Source organism: Salvelinus sp. IW2-2015, linkage group LG11, assembly GCF_002910315.2.
Source record: "Salvelinus sp. IW2-2015 linkage group LG11, ASM291031v2, whole genome shotgun sequence".
Lineage (NCBI taxonomy): Eukaryota > Metazoa > Chordata > Actinopteri > Salmoniformes > Salmonidae > Salvelinus > Salvelinus sp. IW2-2015.
Window position 1 is genome coordinate 787,260 of NC_036851.1, and position 18,353 is coordinate 805,612.

Below are 18,353 nucleotides of genomic sequence, written 5' to 3' on the forward strand. Positions count from 1 at the left end.
CAGTGACCGTACGTACATACCCCAACCAGAAGCCATGGATTACAAGCAACATCCGCACTGAGCTAAAGGCTAGAGTTGCCGCTTTCAAGGAGCGGGACTCTAACCCGGAAGCTTATAAGAAATCCCGCTATGCCCTCCGACGAACCTTGAAACAGACTAAGCATCAATACAGGACTAAGAACGAATCGCACTACACTGGCTCAGATGCTCGTCGGATGTGGCGGGGCTTGCAAACCATTACAGACTACAAAGGGAACCACAGCCGAAAGCTGCCCAGTGACACGAGCCTACCAGACGAGCTAAACTACTTCTATGCTCGCTTTGAGGCAAATAACACTGAAACATGCATGACAGCACCAGCTGTTCTGGAAGACTGTGATCACGCTCTCCGCAGGTCAACATTCACAAAGCCGCTGGCCCAGACGGATTACCAGGATGTGTACTGCGTGCATGCGCTGACCAACTAGCAAGTGTCTTCACTGACATTTTCAACCTCTTCCTGTCCGAGTCTGTAATACCAACATGTTTTAAGCAGACCACCATAGTGCCTGTGCACAAGACACTAAGGTAACCTGTAAATTGACTACTAACCCGTAGCACTCACGTCTGTAGCCATGAAATGCTTCGAAAGGCTGGTCATGGCTCACATCAACACCATTATCCCAGAAACCCTAGACCCACTCCAATTTGCACACCGCCCCAACAGATCCACAGATGATGCAATCTCTATTGAACTCCACACTGCCCATTCTCACCTGGACAAAAGGAACACTTACGTGACAATGCTATTCATTGACTACAGCTCAGTGTTCAACAACATAGTGCCCTCAAAGCTCATCACTAAGCTAAGGACCCTGGAACTAAACACCTCCCTCTGCAACTGGATCCTGGACTTCCTGACGGGCCAACCCCAGGTGGTAAGGGTAGGTAACAACACATCTGCCATGCTGATCCTCAACACGGGGGCGCCTCAGGGGTGCGTGCTCAGTCCCCTCCTGTACTCCGTTCACCCATGACTGCATGGCTAGGCACGACTTCAGCACCATCATTAAGTTTGCCAATGACACAACAGTGGTAGGCCTGATCACTGACAACGATGAGACAGCCTATAGGGAGGAGGTCAGAGACCTGGCCGTGTGGTGCCAGGTTAACAACCTCTCCCTCAATGTGATCAAGACAAAGGAACTGATTGTGGACTACAGGAAAAGGAGGATATAAAATATTACAAGTCATAAGAGCTTAAAAATGCTTAATTAACAACCTTTGGGGCCCTAAGATCTTGAGAAACATGGCTTTGAAGAGCTTGACATGGAATTTCATGCTTAACCCTAACCATATTTCTGGTTTACATCCCCAAATATATTGTGTTCATTGTTTTCACAGCCCTTTATATAATGAAAATAAGGATTGCTGATCTGAGGACCCATGCCAAATCTTTTTTGTCTCCTGAGGGGGAATAGGCTTTGTCGTGCCCACTTCACAACTCAACCTGCTCCACTACAGCCCCGTCGATTGAGAATGGGAGGGTTACAACTGACAATTTCTCACTAGATATCACCTTTTACACAGATCACAGGTGAGGTTATACAGTAGCTAGAAAAATTATGTGAACCCTTTTTAAATGACCTGGATTTCTGCATAAATTGGTCATCAAATTTGATCATCAAAAGTCACAACAATAGACAAACACAGTGTGCTTAAACTAAAAACACACAAACAATTAGACGTATCATTGTCTTTATTGAACACACCGTGTAAACATGTATGTGAACCCTTGGATTTTCTATGTTCATTAAAAGTAGTTAAACCTACGCCCCGGTTTGTCATTATACAAGGAACAAACATAGCATGATGTCAGATTGGTAGTAGCTAAGACGAGACAGAGAAAAGAAAGGAGTAACTCTGCAAATTTCAGAGACAAAAATTGAACATTCTACCACAAATCAAGTGACGTGAGTAGTCGAAGATGCCAGCTTGCAAGAGTGAGGGCAACGAGCTGCAGCAGCGAGAGTGACAGCAGCAAGAGCGAGGCTGCATTGGAATCTGTTGACGAGCAAGTTGATGAGCAAGATTTTACTTTGGATAAAGCAGTGAATGTGTTGAGCAGCTGAAACCATCAGAGCACAAGCTAAAGAGCAGGGATGAGACGTCAGTGCATGCAATTAAAAGAGAGGAGCAACACACACAATGCCTTACGAAACAAAAACAAAAAAGAGAGAAATCAAAACACCACATGCCAAAAAATTGCTCTGCGTATGGCAAATCATGTAACAACTGTGGGAAAAATAATCATTTCTCAAAATGCTGCAAAGGTGAGGCTACAAAGAAAAAGGTTCACACAGTCAAGGAGGAGATTGAAGAATTCTTTAATGATTCTGGGGAAATATGCAATGCAGTAAAAACTGAATGAATTGTGCCATTGACTGTGAATGAAACTATAATACCATTCAAGCTTGATACTGGAGCACAGGTAAACCTGTTGTCGCTGGATGACTACAAAACACTGAAAGTGAAGAGCAAAATACACCCGGTGAAAATGAAGGTTACTGGTTATACTGGGGAGAACATACCAGTCAAAGGAAGCTGCATAGTAACTTTACAGCACAAAGGAAAACAGTTCAAAGCTCAGCTGCTGATCGTGGAAAAGAGTGTACAGCCAATTCTAGGAATCAATGCATGTGAAAAGCTCAATTTGCTGAAAAGAGTATCTAGTGACATCACAGACTGAAATGACCAAGAATCACTACTGGCTGAGTATGGAGGACGTGTTTGAGGGTCTTGGATGTTTACCAGGAGAACACAATATGTACTGAGGAAAAATCTCAAGGAGGAACTCGGACGCATGGTAAAGATGGATGTCATCACAAAAATGGATGAACCTACAGACTGGGTAAGCTCACTGGTTATTGTGGTGAAAAAGAACGCCGATCTCAGGATATGTCTAGACCCGAGAGATCTCAACAAAGCAATCAAGAGAGAGTATTTCAAGTTGCCAACCAGAGAAGAGATAATGTCGCAGTTTGCTGGAGCAAAGTGGTTCAGTAAGCTTGATGCCTCATCAGGATTCTGGCAAATGAAGTTAGATGATGCAAGCTCAAGGCTATGCCCATTCAACACACCTGAGGGCAGGTACAGATTTCTTCGTCTACCATCAAATCACAAAATCCAAGCATCAATTATATTTGTCACATACACTTGGTTAGCAGATGTTAATGCGAGTGTAGCGAAATGCTTGTGCTTCTAGTTCCGACAATGCAGTAATAACCAACAAGTAATCTAACCAACAATTCCACAACTACTACCTTATAACACAAGTGTAGGATAAAAGTATGTACATAAAGATATATGAATGAGTGATGGTACAGAACGGCATAGGCAAGATGCAGTAGATGTATAGGTCAGTATATACAGTGGGAGAACAAGTATTTTGACACTGCCGATTTTGGAGGTTTTCTACTTACAAAGCATGTAGAGGTCTGTAATTTTTATCATAGGTACACTTCAACTGTGAGAGACGGAATCTAAAACAAAAGTCCAGAAAATCACATTGTATGATTTTTAAGTAATTAATTTGCATTTTATTGCATGACATAAGTATTTGATCACCCTACACCAGTAGAATTCCGGCTCTCACAGACCTGTTAGTTTTTCTTTAAGAAGCCTCCTGTTCTCACTAATATACCTGTATTAACTGCACCTGTTTGAACTCGTCTTACCTGTATAAAAGACACCTGTCCCACCACTCAATCAAACAGACTCCAACCTCTCCACAATGGCCAAGACCAGAGAGCTGTGTAAGGACATCAGGGATAAATGTTAGACCTGTACAAGGCTGGGATGGGCTACAGGACATAGGCAAGCAGCTTGATGAGAAGGCAACAACTGTTGCGCACAATTATTAGAAAATGGAAGAAGTTCAAGATGACGGTCAACTCCCTCGGTCTGGGGCTCCATGCAAGATCTCACTCGTGGGGCATCAATGATCATGAGGAATGTGGTCAGCCCAGAACTACACGGCAGGACCTGGTCAATGACCTGAAGAGAGCTGGACCACAGTCTCAAAGAAAACCATTAGTAACACACTACGCCGTCATGGATTAAATATCCTGCAGCGCACGCAAGGTCCCTGCTCAAGCCAGCGCATGGTCCAGGCCGTCTGAGTTTGCCATGACCATCTGGATGATCCAGAGGAGGAATGGGAGAAGGTCATGTGGTCTGATGAGACAAATAGAGCTTTTTGCTCTAAACTCCACTCGCGTGTTTGGAGGAATAGAAGGATGAGTACACCCCAAGAACACCATCCCAACCGTGAAGCATGGAGTGGAAACATCATTCTTTGGGGATGCTTTTCTGACAAGGGGACAGGACGACTGCACCCGTATTGAGGGGAGGTGGATGGGCCATGTATCGCGAGTCTACACCAACAACCTCTTCCCTCAGTAAGAGCATTTGAAGATGGGTGTGGCTGGGTCTTCCAGCATGACAACGACCCGAAACACACAGCCAGGGCACTAAGGAGTGGCTCCGTAAGAAGCATCTCAAGGTCTGGAGTGGCCTAGCCAGTCTCCAGACCTGAACCCAATAGAAATCTTGGAGGGAGCCGAAAGTCCGTATTGCCGCGACAGCCCCGAACCTGAAGGATCTGGAGAGGTCTGTATGGAGAGTGGGCCAAAATCCCTGCTGCAGTGTGTGCAAACTGGTCAAGATACAGGAAACGTATGATCTCTGTAATTGCAAACTAAGGTTTCTGTACAAATATTAGTTCTGCTTTCTGATGTTCAAATACTTATGTCATGCAATAAATGCAAATTAATTACTTAAAAATATACAATGTGATTTCTGGATTTTTGTTTTAGATTCCGTCTCTCACAGTTGAAGTGTACCTATGATAAAATTACAGACCTCTACATGTTTGTAAGTAGGAAAACCTGCAAAATCGGCAGTGTATCAAATACTTGTTCTCCCCACTGTACATATGAGATGAGTAATGTAGGGTATGTAAACATAAAGTGGCATAGTTTAAGTGGCTAGTGATACATGTATTACATAAAGATGGCAAGATGCAGTAGATGATATAGTACAGTATATACATTATAATATGAGATGAGTAATGTAGGGTATGTAAACATTATTAAGTGGCATTGTTTAAAGTGGCTAGTGGTACATTTTACATAATTTCCATCAATTCCCTTATTAAAGTGGCTGGAGTTGAGTCAGTATGTTGGCACGCCCGCTAAATGTTAGTGGTGGCTGTTTAACAGTGTTGATGGCCTTGAGATAGAAGCTGTTTTTCAGTCTCTCGGTCCTGCTTTGATGCACCTGTACTGACCTCGCCTTCTGGATGATAGCGGGGTGACAGGCAGTGGCTTGGGTGGTTGTTGTCTTGATGATCTTTATGGCCTTCCTGTGACATCGGGTGGTGTAGGTGTCCTGGAGGGCAGGTAGTTTGCCCCGGTGATGCGTTCTGCAGACCTCACTACCCTCTGGAGAGCCTACGGTTGTGGGCGGAGCAGTTGCGCTACCAGGCGGTGATACAGCCCGACAGGATGCTCTCGATTGTGCATCTGTAGAGTTTGTGAGTGCTTTTGGTGACAAGCCGAATTTCTTCAGGCCTCCTGAGGTTGAAGAGGCGTTTTGTTGACGTTGGTATGTGAGTTATTTTCCTGACACCACCCTCCGGGGCCCTCACCTCCTCCCTGTAGGCCGTCTCGTCGTTGTTGGTAATCAAGCCTACCAATGTAGTGTTCATCCGCAAACTTGATGATTGAGTTGGAGGGTGCATGGCCACGCAGTCGTGGTGAACAGGGAGTACAGGAGAGGGCTCAGAACGCACCCTTGTGGGGCCCCAGTGTTGAGGTCAGCGGGTGGAGATGTTGTTACCTACCCTCACCACCTGGGGGCGGCCCGTCAGGAAGTCCAGGACCCAGTTGCACAGGGCGGGGTCGAGACCCAGGGTCTCGAGCTTGATGACGAGTTTGGAGGGTACTATGGTGGTAATGCTGAGTCTAATCGATGAACAGCATTCTCACATGGGTATTCCTTGTCCAGATGGGTTAGGGCCAGTGTGCAGTGTGGTTGCGATTGCGTCGTCTGTGGACCTATTGGGTCGGTAAGCAAATTGGAGTGGGTCTAGGGTGTCCGGTAGGGTGGAGGTGATATGTCCTTGACTAGTCCTCAAAGCACTTCATGATGACGGAAGTGAGTGCTACGGGCGGTGTCGTTTAGCTCAGTTACCTTAGCTTTCTTGGGACAGGAACAATGGTGGCCCTCTTGAAGCATGTGGGAACAGCAGACTGGGATAAGGATTGATTGAATATGTCCGTAAACACACCAGCCAGCTGGTCTGCGCATGCTCTGAGGACGCGGCTGGGAATGCCGTCTGGGCCTGCAGCCTTGCGAGGGTTAACACGTTAAATGTTTTACTCACCTCGGCTGCAGTGAGGGAGCCCGCAGGTTTTGGTAGGGGCCGTGTCAGTGGCACTGTATTGTCCTCAAAGCGGGCAAAAAAGTTGTTTAGCCTGTCTGGGAGCAAGACATCCTGGTCCGCGACGGGGCTGGTTTTCTTTTTGTAATCCGTGATTGACTGTAGACCCTGCCACATACCTCTTGTGTCTGAGCTGTTGAATTGCGACTCGATTTTGTCTCTGTACTGGGACTTAGCCTGTTTGATTGCCTTGCGGAGAGAATAGCTACACTGTTTGTATTCGGTCATGTTCCGGTCACCTGCCTGGTTAAAGCAGTGGTTCGCGCTTTCAGTTCACGAATGCTGCCGTCAATCTCACGGTTTCTGGTTTGTGGAATGTTTTAATCGTTGCTGTGGGTACACATCGTCAATGCACTCCTAATGACTCGCTTCACGATCAGCATATTCGTCAATATTGTTGTTGACGCAATGCGGACATATTCCAATCCGCGTGATCGAAGCAGTCTTGAAGCGGGATCAGATTGGTCGGACCAGCGTTGAACAGACCTGAGCGCGGGAGCTTGTTGTTTTAGTTTCTGTTTGTAGGCTGGAATCAACAAATGGAGTCGTGGTCAGCTTTTCCGAAAGGGGGCGGGGGAGGGCCTTATATGCGTCGCGGAAATTAGTATAACAATGATCTAGGGTTTTTCCAGCCCTGGTAGCACAATCGATATGCTGATAGAATTTAGGGAGTTTTTGTTTTTAGATTGACCTTGTAAAATCCCCAGCTATGATGATGCAGCCTCAGGTGTGTGGTTTCCAGTTTACAAAGAGTCAGATAAAGTTCGTTCAGGGCCATCGATGTGTCTGCTTGGGGGGAATATATACGGCTGTGTTATGATTGAAGAGAATTCCTTGGTAGATAATGCGGTCGACATTTTATTGTGGGAGTTCTAGATCAGGTGAACAGAATGACTTGAGTTCCTGTGTGTTGTTATGATGATCACACCACGTCTCGTTAATCATAAGGCATACCCCCCGCCCCTCTTCTTACCAGAAAGATGTTTGTTTCTGTCGGCGCGATGCATGAAGAAACCAGCTGGCTGCACCGACTCGTTAGCGTCTCTTGAGTTAGCCATGTTTCCGTGAAGCAGAGCACGTTGCAATCCCTGATGTCTCTCTGGAATGCTACCCGTGCTCGGATTTCATCAACCTTATTGTCAAGAGACTGGACATTGGCGAGTAGTATGCTAGGGAGTGGAGCGCGATGTGCCCGTCTCCGAAGCCTGGCCAGGAGACCGCCTCGTTTGCCCCTTTTACGGCGTCGCACAGGGTCGCCGGCTGGGATCAGATCCATTGTATTGGGTGGAAGGCAAAACACTGGATCCGTTTCGGGAAAGTCATATTCCTGGTAGGAACGTTGATGAGTTGACGTTAATCGTATATTCAGTAGTTCCTCCCGACTGTATGTAATGAAACCTAAGATTACCTGGGGTACCGATGTAAGAAATAACACATAAAAAAACAAAATACTGCATATTTTCCAAGGAACGCGAAGCGAGGCGGCCATCTCGTTTCGGCGCCGGATGTTCCATATGGGATTCTCTCAGCGCCAGAGGTCTACCACAAGACAATCCACATGATCTTCGAGCACATTCCAGGAGTGGAGACCATGATGGATGACATCATCGTCTGGGGGTCCACAAAAGAAGAACACGGCGCGAGAGTGAGACAAGTGCTGGAGATGACACGGAAAGTCAATCTAAAACTAAACAAGGACAAATGCGAGTTTGGTGTGAAAACACTTACCTTCGTGGGAGACGTATTTCAGAGGACGGAGTCAAACCAGACCCGAGGAAAACATCAGCCATCAACAACATGGAGCCCCGAAGAACAACGACGACGTGAGATGCTTCATGGGCATGATCACCTACCTTGCAAAGTTCATACCTCAACTGTCAGCACAGTCAGCTCCACTCAGATGTTTTCTGGAACAGAAAAACAAATGGGAATGGTCCCATGAACAGGAAAACTGCTTCAAAAACCTAAAGAAGACAATCACAGAAGAGCCAGTGCTCAGGTTCTATGATCCAGAGAAAAGCACAAGGATTTCTGCAGACGCATCACAGTTTGGCCTGGGAGCAGTTCTTCTGCAACAGCATGACGACACAGGGCAACCCGTCGCTTATGCGTCCAGAGCCTTGACAGGTGCAGAGACAAGGTATGCACCAAAATAACTACTGGAGAAAGAACTACTGGCGAGCACATACGCTTGCGAAAGGTTTCACCAATACATCTACGGACGAGACTTCAAAGTACAAATCGACCACAAACCATTGGTGTCAATCATATCTAAGCCACTGAATGATTGTCCAATGAGAATCCAGAGAATGTTGATCAGACTGCAAAAGTATGATGTGAAGATAATTTATACCCCGGGAAAGATCATGTACGACTCAGAGACATCACTACAGGAAACTGGATGCAGCAAGGGTGTGTGGAGAGAGAAGTTGCACCGCGATCCTATGAGAGCCGAACGGAGCATGGATCACAACTGAGACGAAACAGAGTGGATCTAAGGCTTCAGCCATTCACTCAAGGGACTGAGGATCATCAGGAGGATACGGCTGAAGCGTCAAATGCCTTTAGCAATGGACAATTCAGTCAGAACACCCTGTCTGACAACGAACGCTGTCCAACTGTTTCAGGAAGCACTTCAGCAGAAGGGCTCTGACAGAACGACTGTCAGAGCCCCTGAAAGGCTTATTGAGAATTGCTAAAAAAAGGGGCACCTGGACTGAATGTTTTGTTTATGTGAAAAGAAATAGAGCCACAATAGAGTATTGTTGGACAGACTATATTTAGTTGAAAAAAAAAAAATACATCAGGGGGGCGGAGCAGGTGGTTGAAGAATGCCTTGCATGGCTAAACAATGAGTTTTCTAGCTGAAGTATATGTTCATTAAAAGTAGTTAAACCTACGCCCCGGTTTGCCGTTATAAAAGGAACAAACATAACACTTGTCAAAGCAACATTGGGGGTTAGGTGGTTAACAGTCTAATATTGGCTATCAATGTTGAAATAAACTAACTATAACTTGTTTTAGCGAGCGACATAAGACAAGTTTAGAGTTCGTTTTTGTCAAGTTGAATGGGAAGAACAAGACAGAAAGACAACAGTAGATGGAATACGACGAGAGCCAGAACAGCATGGATACACAAGATGTTGCGAGCTCAAGCAAGAGAAAGAACAAAACTGACCAGGATGAAATCCTTGCAACCTCTTTACCTCAGACTCCATTTCAAAATGAAAAAAAAGTGAAAGAGGACATTTCTATGTCTGAACGTTTCTCTGCAATCCAGTCCCTGTCCACTAAACAAAACGCCACATTCTCCAAAGTGTCCATCATAGAGCGGGCTACCAAAGAAACATCAAAGAAGGTCGATAATTTGTCAGAAACTGTCAATCAGCTTCACAAAATGATGAGCGAGAACAAGGAAAAGATAATGTTCCTAGAGAATGAGCGTAAGAAACTGCAATCCCAGAATAATGAGCTGTGTGAGAATGTAGCTGAACTTCAAAGGTACTCTCGCAGGTGGAATCTGAAAATCCAAGGTGTAAAAGAGGTAGAGGATATTAGGGAAGCAGTCATTAATATCCCAGGAAAGGTCGCTCTGCGCATCAAAGACAAGCTAAGAGACGTGATCGACGTGGTACATCGACTTGGGAAACAAAGATCTGATGGACCCCCTCGCAATGTCATCTTGCGCTTAACTATGCACCATTACAGGGACATCATCTGGAAAATGGCCAAGGGGAACAAGTTTCTGGACGAGAAGAATCAAAGAGGCTCTGATACAGCAGGATCAGACTGACAGGGAGACACTGTGGCCGCTTATACAGAAGGCGCGACAAGAGGGAAAGAAGGCTGGGTTCAAGTGCCTGCACACGTTTATCGACGGAAGAATGATTACTGGGTAACTCTGTTGACATGAACCATACTGGAACTGTGAGTACTGCCAAGAGTACATTTAATGTACTGCCATGAGTTAATGTGGACTACAATTTATGAACACTTGCCAAAAAAAAGAAGGAAAAAAAGAAGAGATTTGTTATACTGTTAACCACTGCTACCTCGGCTGAGCGTAGTTTTCCGTCAGAGTAACCCTCTCAAGGTTCACTGTTTGTTTTATTGTTCACATTACTACTTCTGTTATCTAGTTTGTGTTCTTTCTTTTTTTAATGCAGGAGTTCGTTTTCAACTCACTCAATATTGTTAATCTGAATGCTAGGGGTTTGAGAGATCTTACAAAAAGGAAAGCCTTATTTTTATATTGTAAACGCAGTAACGCAGATTTTCTCCTTCAGGAAACTCATTCGTGTGAAAGTGATGGAAAATGTGGGAAATCACAATGGGGAGACAGCACTATTTCAGTCATGGATCAAACCATTCTGGTGGTGTTCTGATACTTATTCACAAGTTTAAAGGTGACATTCTAAGATCAACAACTTTACAGGATGGGAGATGGGTAATAGTAACTGTTAAATTTGACAATGCTATTTTCATCATTTGTAATGTATATGGACATAACTCACATGCTCCAAATAAGACCCTTTTTACTCAATTTATCAGAAAATTACAGGCAACAAATACTCAGAGGCTTTTCTAATTATTTCAGGGGATTTTAATGAAACACCTGATGAATCTGTTGATCGTTTCCCTCCTAGAACGAGTCAAAATAGCAAAATCATCACTACATTATGCAAGGATCTTTCTGTTGATGATGCCTGCCGTTATTTCAATCCAGACGCAAGGGTTATACCTGGACCAACAAAACGATCTCACGTAAATCTAGAATAGATTTATTCCTAATTTCCCCCGTTTTGTTACAATTTGTTATAGATGTAGATCGGTTGGCTCTCTTTTCTGATCATCACTTGATTTCCCTGAATTTACAAGCTACTAAAAAATCTAAAGGTACTTGAGGATATTGGAAATTAAACAATACACTTCTTAAAAATCCTATTCTCACTGGAAACATCAAATCATTAGCCAAAGATATTTTTGCAAGAAAAGACTTGGGTCATGGAAGTAGATGGGAATTTTTCAAATATAGAGTCAGAGTTGTAGCCATTAAACGTGCCAAAGAGCTGATGCACTTAAAGAACCGTAGAGAAAAATAGTTGATGAGCAAGCTTGACAGTGTTCTAAAGAAAGATAATCTATCTCAAGAAGAAGAGTCTGTATTTAAATCTTTAGATTTAATTAGAACAGCTTTACACGGATCTGGCAAAGGGTGCCTTTGTCAGATCAAGAGCAAAATGGATTGAAGAGGGGGAAAGAAACACTAGTTACTTTTTTGCACTTGAAAAGAGAAACTTGAAAAGATAATCTATAACTGCACTCAAAATAAATGATGTGTTATGCAAAGATCCCATTACAATATCATCATTTGTCAATTCCTTTTATGAAAACCTTTACAACTCACAATTTCCGGAAGATGGTTGTGAAAGGTACATTTGCCACATTCAGAATTATGTCCCTGTAATTGAGGATGATTTCCACTCAGTTTGCGATTCACCTGTGTCAATTGAAGAAATTAGAGAGGCCATGAATTCAATGAAAAAAGGGAAATCACCTGGCCCCGATGGCCTGTCAGTTGAATTCTATAGACAGTTTTGGGAGTTACTAGAAGACCCTATTCTTAATGTTTCAAGATTGCATTGAAAATGGGGAAATGGTCTCCACTATGAAACACGGCCTTATTTCACTGATTCCGAAGCCCGATAAAGACACTTCTCTCATTGACAATTGGAGACCAATTACTTTATTAAATGTTGATTACAAATTGATTGCTCTGGTTTATGCCAAAAGATTAAAGAAAGGAATAGATACCATTATAAATGAGACTCAAACAGAATTTATGAAGGTCCGTCACATAAGCTCTAACATTCGTTTAGTCTTGGACCTTCTAGATTATTCAGATGCAATTGACTCAGATGCGGTTGTCTTATTTTTGGACTTCTGTAAAGCCTTTGACACAATTGAACACAAATTTCTCTTTAGGTCACTTTAACATTTTCACCAAAGCCAAACAGTTTATCTGTATTGCTCGTCGTTAGGTGGAAGAGAGGAGGACCAAGGCGCAGCGTGGTAAATGCTCATGATGATGAATTTGAATGCTAATCCAACAAACAGAACACTAACAAAATACAAAACAACAAACGAACGAAACAGTACCGTGTGGCAAACAAACACTGACACGGCAACAAACACCCACAAAGCTAAAGTGAAACCCAGGCTGCCTAAGTATGATTCTCAATCAGGGACAACGATTGACAGCTGCCTCTGATTGAGAATCATACCAGGCCGAACACAAAACCCCAACATAGAAAAACACACATTGACAGCCCACCCCAACTCACACCCTGACCATACTAAATAAAGACAAAACAAAGGAAATAAAGGTCAGAACGTGACATTATCAAAGTCATTCGCATGTTTTACAAAGATATAAATAGTTCTGTGTTACTGAACCTTAACCCATCCAAAATATTCAGTATGAACAGAAGTGTATGACAGGGATGCCCAATTTTGCCATTTTTATTCATTTTGGTTGTGAAACTTCTATCTCTACATATTCTGAATAATGTAACTCTGTATGGCTTAACCATTTTTAACAAACAAATCAAAATTTCCCAACTGGCTGATGACACTACTCTTTTTTTAAGAGACAAAGACAAGGTCGCTCATGTTCTTAATGCTATCACTGCATTGCATCAGGTTTAAAACTAAATGTTTCTAAATGTGAAATATTATGTTAATTTGACTGTGATGATAAAGAAATAGAAAATATTCCTGTAAAGGACTTTGTTAAATATTTAGGAATACATCTGTCAAAAAAAAAACACTTAGACAGACAACATATGAATTTCTCTCCTAAAATTAAGAAAACAAAAAATATGTTTAATAATTGGCTACAAAGATCTTTTTATACTTGGGAGAGTACTTCTGTCCAAGGCAGAGAGACTGTCTCTGTCACGTCCTGACCTTAGAGATCCTGTTTATGTCTCTATTTTGGTTTGGGCAGGGTGTGAGTTGGGGTAGGAATTCTATTATTTGTATTTCTATGTTTTGGCCGGGTAGGGTTCTCAATCAGGGACAGCTGTCTATCGTTGTCTCTGATTGAGAACCACACTTAGGTTAGCCCTTTTTTCCACCTGTCTTTGTGGGAAGTTGACTTTGTTTATGGCACATAGCCTTTAGCTTCACGGTTTGTTTTGTAGTGTTTATTGTTTTGTTCGGCGTCTTTTTCAAATAAAAGGAAAATGTACGCTGACCACGCTGCGCCTTGGTCCTCTTCTTTTAACGGCTGTGACAGTCTCGCTGTCACGTTCCTGACCTTATTTCCCTTGTTTTGTATTTATTTAGTATGGTCAGGGCGTGAGTTGGGGTGGGTTGTCTATGTGTGTTTTTCTATGTTGGGATTTTGTGTTCGGCCTGGTATGATTCTCAATCAGAGGCAGCTGTCAATCGTTGTCCCTGATTGAGAATCATACTTAGGAAGCCGGGGTTTCACGTTTGGTTTGTGGGTGTTTGTTTCCTGTGTCAGTGTTTGTGCCACACGGGACTGTTACGGTTAGTTCATTTGTTATTTTGTATTGTGTCTTGTTTTCGTGTATATTAAATCATGGAAACTTACTACTCTGCACATTGGTCCTCCGATCCTTCTCGCCTCTCCTCGTCCGAGGAGGAGGAAGAAATAGACTGCCGTTACAGAAACACCCACCACCAAAGGACCAAGCAGAGTGGTAAAGAACAGCAGCAGCAGCGGCAGAAGACACAGGACTCATGGACTTGGGAGGAGATGCTGGACGGCAAGGGACCCTGGGCTCAGCCAGGGGAATATCGCCGTCCCAAAGCAGAGTTGGAGGCAGCGAAGGCAGAGAGGCGCTGGTATGAGGAGGCAGCGCGGCGACGCGGTTGGAAGCCCGAGAGTCAGACCCAAAAATTTCTTGGGGGGTGGCACATGCGGAGTGTGGTTAAGCCGGGTAGGAGACCTGAGCCACCTCCCCGTGTTTACCGTGGAGTGAGAGGGCGTCGTACTGGTCAGGCACCGTGTTATGCGGTGGAGAGCACGGTGTCCCCAGTACGCGTGCTTAGCCCAGTGCAGGCTATTCCATCTCGCCGCACTGGCCGGGCTGGTTTGGGCATCGAGCCGGGTGCCATGAAGCCGGCTCAACACATCTGGTCTCCAGTGCGTCTCCTCGGGCCGGCGTACATGGCACCAGCCTTACGAATGGTGTCCCCGGTTCGCCAGCATAGCCCAGTGCGGGCTATTCCACCTCGCCGCACTGGCAGGGCTACGGGGAACATTCAACCAGGTAAGGTTGGGCAGGCTCGGTGCTCAAGAGCTCTTGTACTCCTTCACGGTCCGGTATATCCGGTGCCACCTCTATGTACCAGTCCTCCGGTGGCAGCCCCCCGCACCAGGCTGTCTCTCCGGGTTCTCTCTACAGTTGCTCCCGCCTGGCCAGCGCTGCCAGAGCCTTCCTCTTCTCCAGCGTCGTCTGAGCTGCCTGCCTGCCCAGCCCCGTCTGAGCTGCCTGCCTGCCCAGCGCCGTCTGAGCTGCCTGCCTGCCCAGCGTCATCTGAGCCGCCCGTCTGTCCCGAGCCGTCAGAGCCGCCCGTCTGTCCCGAGCCAGTAGAGCCGTCCGTCAGTCAGGAGCTGCTAGAGCCAGTCAGCCAGGACCTGCCAGAGCCGCCAGTCAGCCAGGACCTGCCAGAGCCGCCAGTCAGCCAGGACCTGCCAGAGCTGTCAGTCAGCCAGGAACCTGTCCAGACTGCCCAGCCAGCCGGTGACACGTGCCAGATACCCTGGTCAGTGCAGCCCAGGGAACTAACCTGCGCGGGCGCGCGGTCAGCTCAGCTTCGGTCTGGCCGGGACCTGCCGGAGCCGTCAGTCAGCCGGGGCCTGCCGGAGCCGTCAGTCAGCCGGGACCTGCCGGAGCCGTCAGTCAGCCGGGACCTGCCGGAGCCGTCAGTCAGCCGGGACCTCCCGGAGCCGTCAGTCAGCCGGGAGCTGCCGGAGCCGTCAGTCAGCCGGGAGCTGCCGGAGCTGCCTGTCAAGCCGGCGATGCCGGAATTGCCTTTTACTCCGGCGCTGCCGGCGTCGTCTTTCACTCCGGTGCTGCCGGAGTATCCTGTCCATTCGGGACCCATGGCTAGGGTCCCCAGGCCAAGGTCGGCGGCGAGGATCGCCGCTCATAAGAGGCCACGGGGGCGATTAAGGAGGCGGAGAAAATCAATGTTGAAGTGGGGTCCACGTCCCGCGCCAGAGCTCACGGAGGCGAGCTCACGGAGGACAGAAACCTCACGTGGAGCAGAAGGGCAAAAGGGCACCGCGGACAGACGCCAACCCAGACCCTCCCCTAGAGTTTTAGGTGGTGCGTCCGGAGTTCACACCTTGAGGGGGGGGTTCTGTCACGTATTTCCCTTGTTTTGTATTTATTTAGTATGGTCACGGGCGTGAGTGGGGGTGGGTTGTCTATGTGTGTTTTTCTATGTTGGGATTTTGTGTTCGGCTCGGTATGATTCTCAATCAGAGGCAGCTGTCAATCGTTGTCCCTGATTGAGAATCATACTTAGGATGCCGGGGTTTCACGTTTGGTTTGTGGGTGTTTGTTTCCTGTGTCAGTGTTTGTGCCACACGGGACTGTTACGGTTAGTTCGTTTGTTATTTTGTATCGTGTCTTGTTTTCGTGTATATTAAAATCAAGGAAACTTACCACTCTGCACATTGGTCCTCCGATCCTTCTCGCCTCTCCTCGTCCGAGGAAGAAATAGACTGCCGTTACACTCGCTTTGTGTACATCTCATTATCTTTATTTGTAAATCCCTCTACTTGTAAAGAGATCAACAAGACCTTTCTTGACTTCATCTGGAAAAATAAGTCTCACAAACTAAATTAGTCAGTCCTCTTCAATGAAAGAGCTTAAGGCGGTCTGGAAGTGTTGGGTTTTGTTGACATAACACTTTCAAGATCAACTGGTTGAAAAGATGTTTGATCAATACTGATCCAATATGTAACGTCCTGACCAGAGTTATTATGTGTTTTGCTTGTTTAGTGTTGGTCAGGACGTGAGCTGGGTGGGAATTCTATGTTGTGTGTCTAGTTTGTCTGTTTCTATGTCCAGCCTAATATGGTTCTCAATCAGAGGCAGATGGTAATCGTTGTCCCTGATTGAGAATCATATATAGGAGGCTTGTTTTGTGTTGGGATTTTGTGGGTGTTTGTTTCCTGTCTCTGTGATTGTCTGCACCAGATAGGTCTGTCTCGGTTTTTGCACATTTGTTATTTTGTATGTTGTTTGTAGTGTTTCACTTGTTCTTTTATTAAACATGTTGAACACTAGCCGCGCTGCACTTTGGTCCTCTCGTTCACCTATGGAAGAAAACCATTACACAATATGGTATTTCATTCCAAATAAAGTGTTTAATAAGTTGGGAGCTCTTCAATTTTTTTCTGAAATGTAATTATATTCCTGAAAGATAACCCGCTAAATTGGCTAGGTTTCAACAACAAGCTTTAATGGCTTGGAAAATGTTTCCTGCACAATGTTTCCCCACATAAAGCTCTTTTTGTGGAATAATTCAGACATAACTGTAAGGAATAAGTAATGATTCTACCCCAGCTGGCATGAGAGGAATATTGACTTTGTTCTTGATGTTTTCGACAATAAGGGTAATATTCTTACATATGAACAATTTATAACATTGAATGAGTTTCCAATACATCAGAGAGTTTATTTCTGTGATCAAAGCCATTCCCAGTGGTCTAACTACACGAATGAAAACTCATCTTAGCTTCGGTAATGATCACAAAGCTTATCCAAAACTCAATTTCGAAGGCGTGGGCTTACTTGAGAAATCTTGTTGTAATATATTTATAAGACAAATTCTCCATTCACAGAAACAACTTACGCCTAGAGGAAAATTTTTCTGGAACAAATATTGTAGACAAAACAAATTTAAGGAAGTGCACTTTAAAATTCTACGTAATATCCATGTAATTCTATGTTGTCCAAATTTGTGGCTATTGATGATTTCTGCGTTTTCTGTGAAAAAGGTGAGAATCTGACTCACTTGTTCTTTGAATGTTTATTTGTGTCAGAATTTTGGGAAAAACTTGCAGAATACTTATTTAACATTATGAACACTACCCATGTTTTTGGCATGCAGGATATATTATGTTACTATTGCAATGACAACAAGACCATTGAAATGATTGGAGCAGCAGGTAGCCTAGTGGTTAGAGCATTGGACTAGTAACAGAGAGGTTGCAAGATCAAATCCCTGAGCTGACAAGGTAAAAATCAGGCCTGGTTCCTAGGCCATCATTGAAAATAAGAATTTGTTCTTAAGACTTGCCTAGTTAAATAAAGTTAAATTGTGATTTTTTAAATTCTTGTTGCCAAATACTTTATACACAAACAAAAATTCCAGAAATTTATACCAAAATTAAACACATTTCTGATTTAATTTAATTATCTTAAGACATTATCCCTAGTGAATAACAACAAGAAAAACATGAGATTTGAGTGAATACAATTGCACTAGAATTGTTTATTTCTTTTTTATGTTTTAGTATTTTGTTGTTAATGCCTGTTTTGTTTTGTTAGGCATGTTTGATGTAGCAATGTAAATATGTATTAAATGTAAATATTATGAGTAAAAATGTATTTAATAATAAAAAATATAAAAAAGGTATGGAACGCCCTTTGGGTCTTTGCGTGTAAAAAAAACAAAACACTATTTGACCCGTTAAATAAGCTTTTCATTTGACACAATCCTATTATAGAATGTCGTGTGTGCAAGCCAAGCGCCACCACTATGATCAGTAGCACTGTCAAAGATGTAGAAAAAAAAGTGCACACACATCGGCCATGAT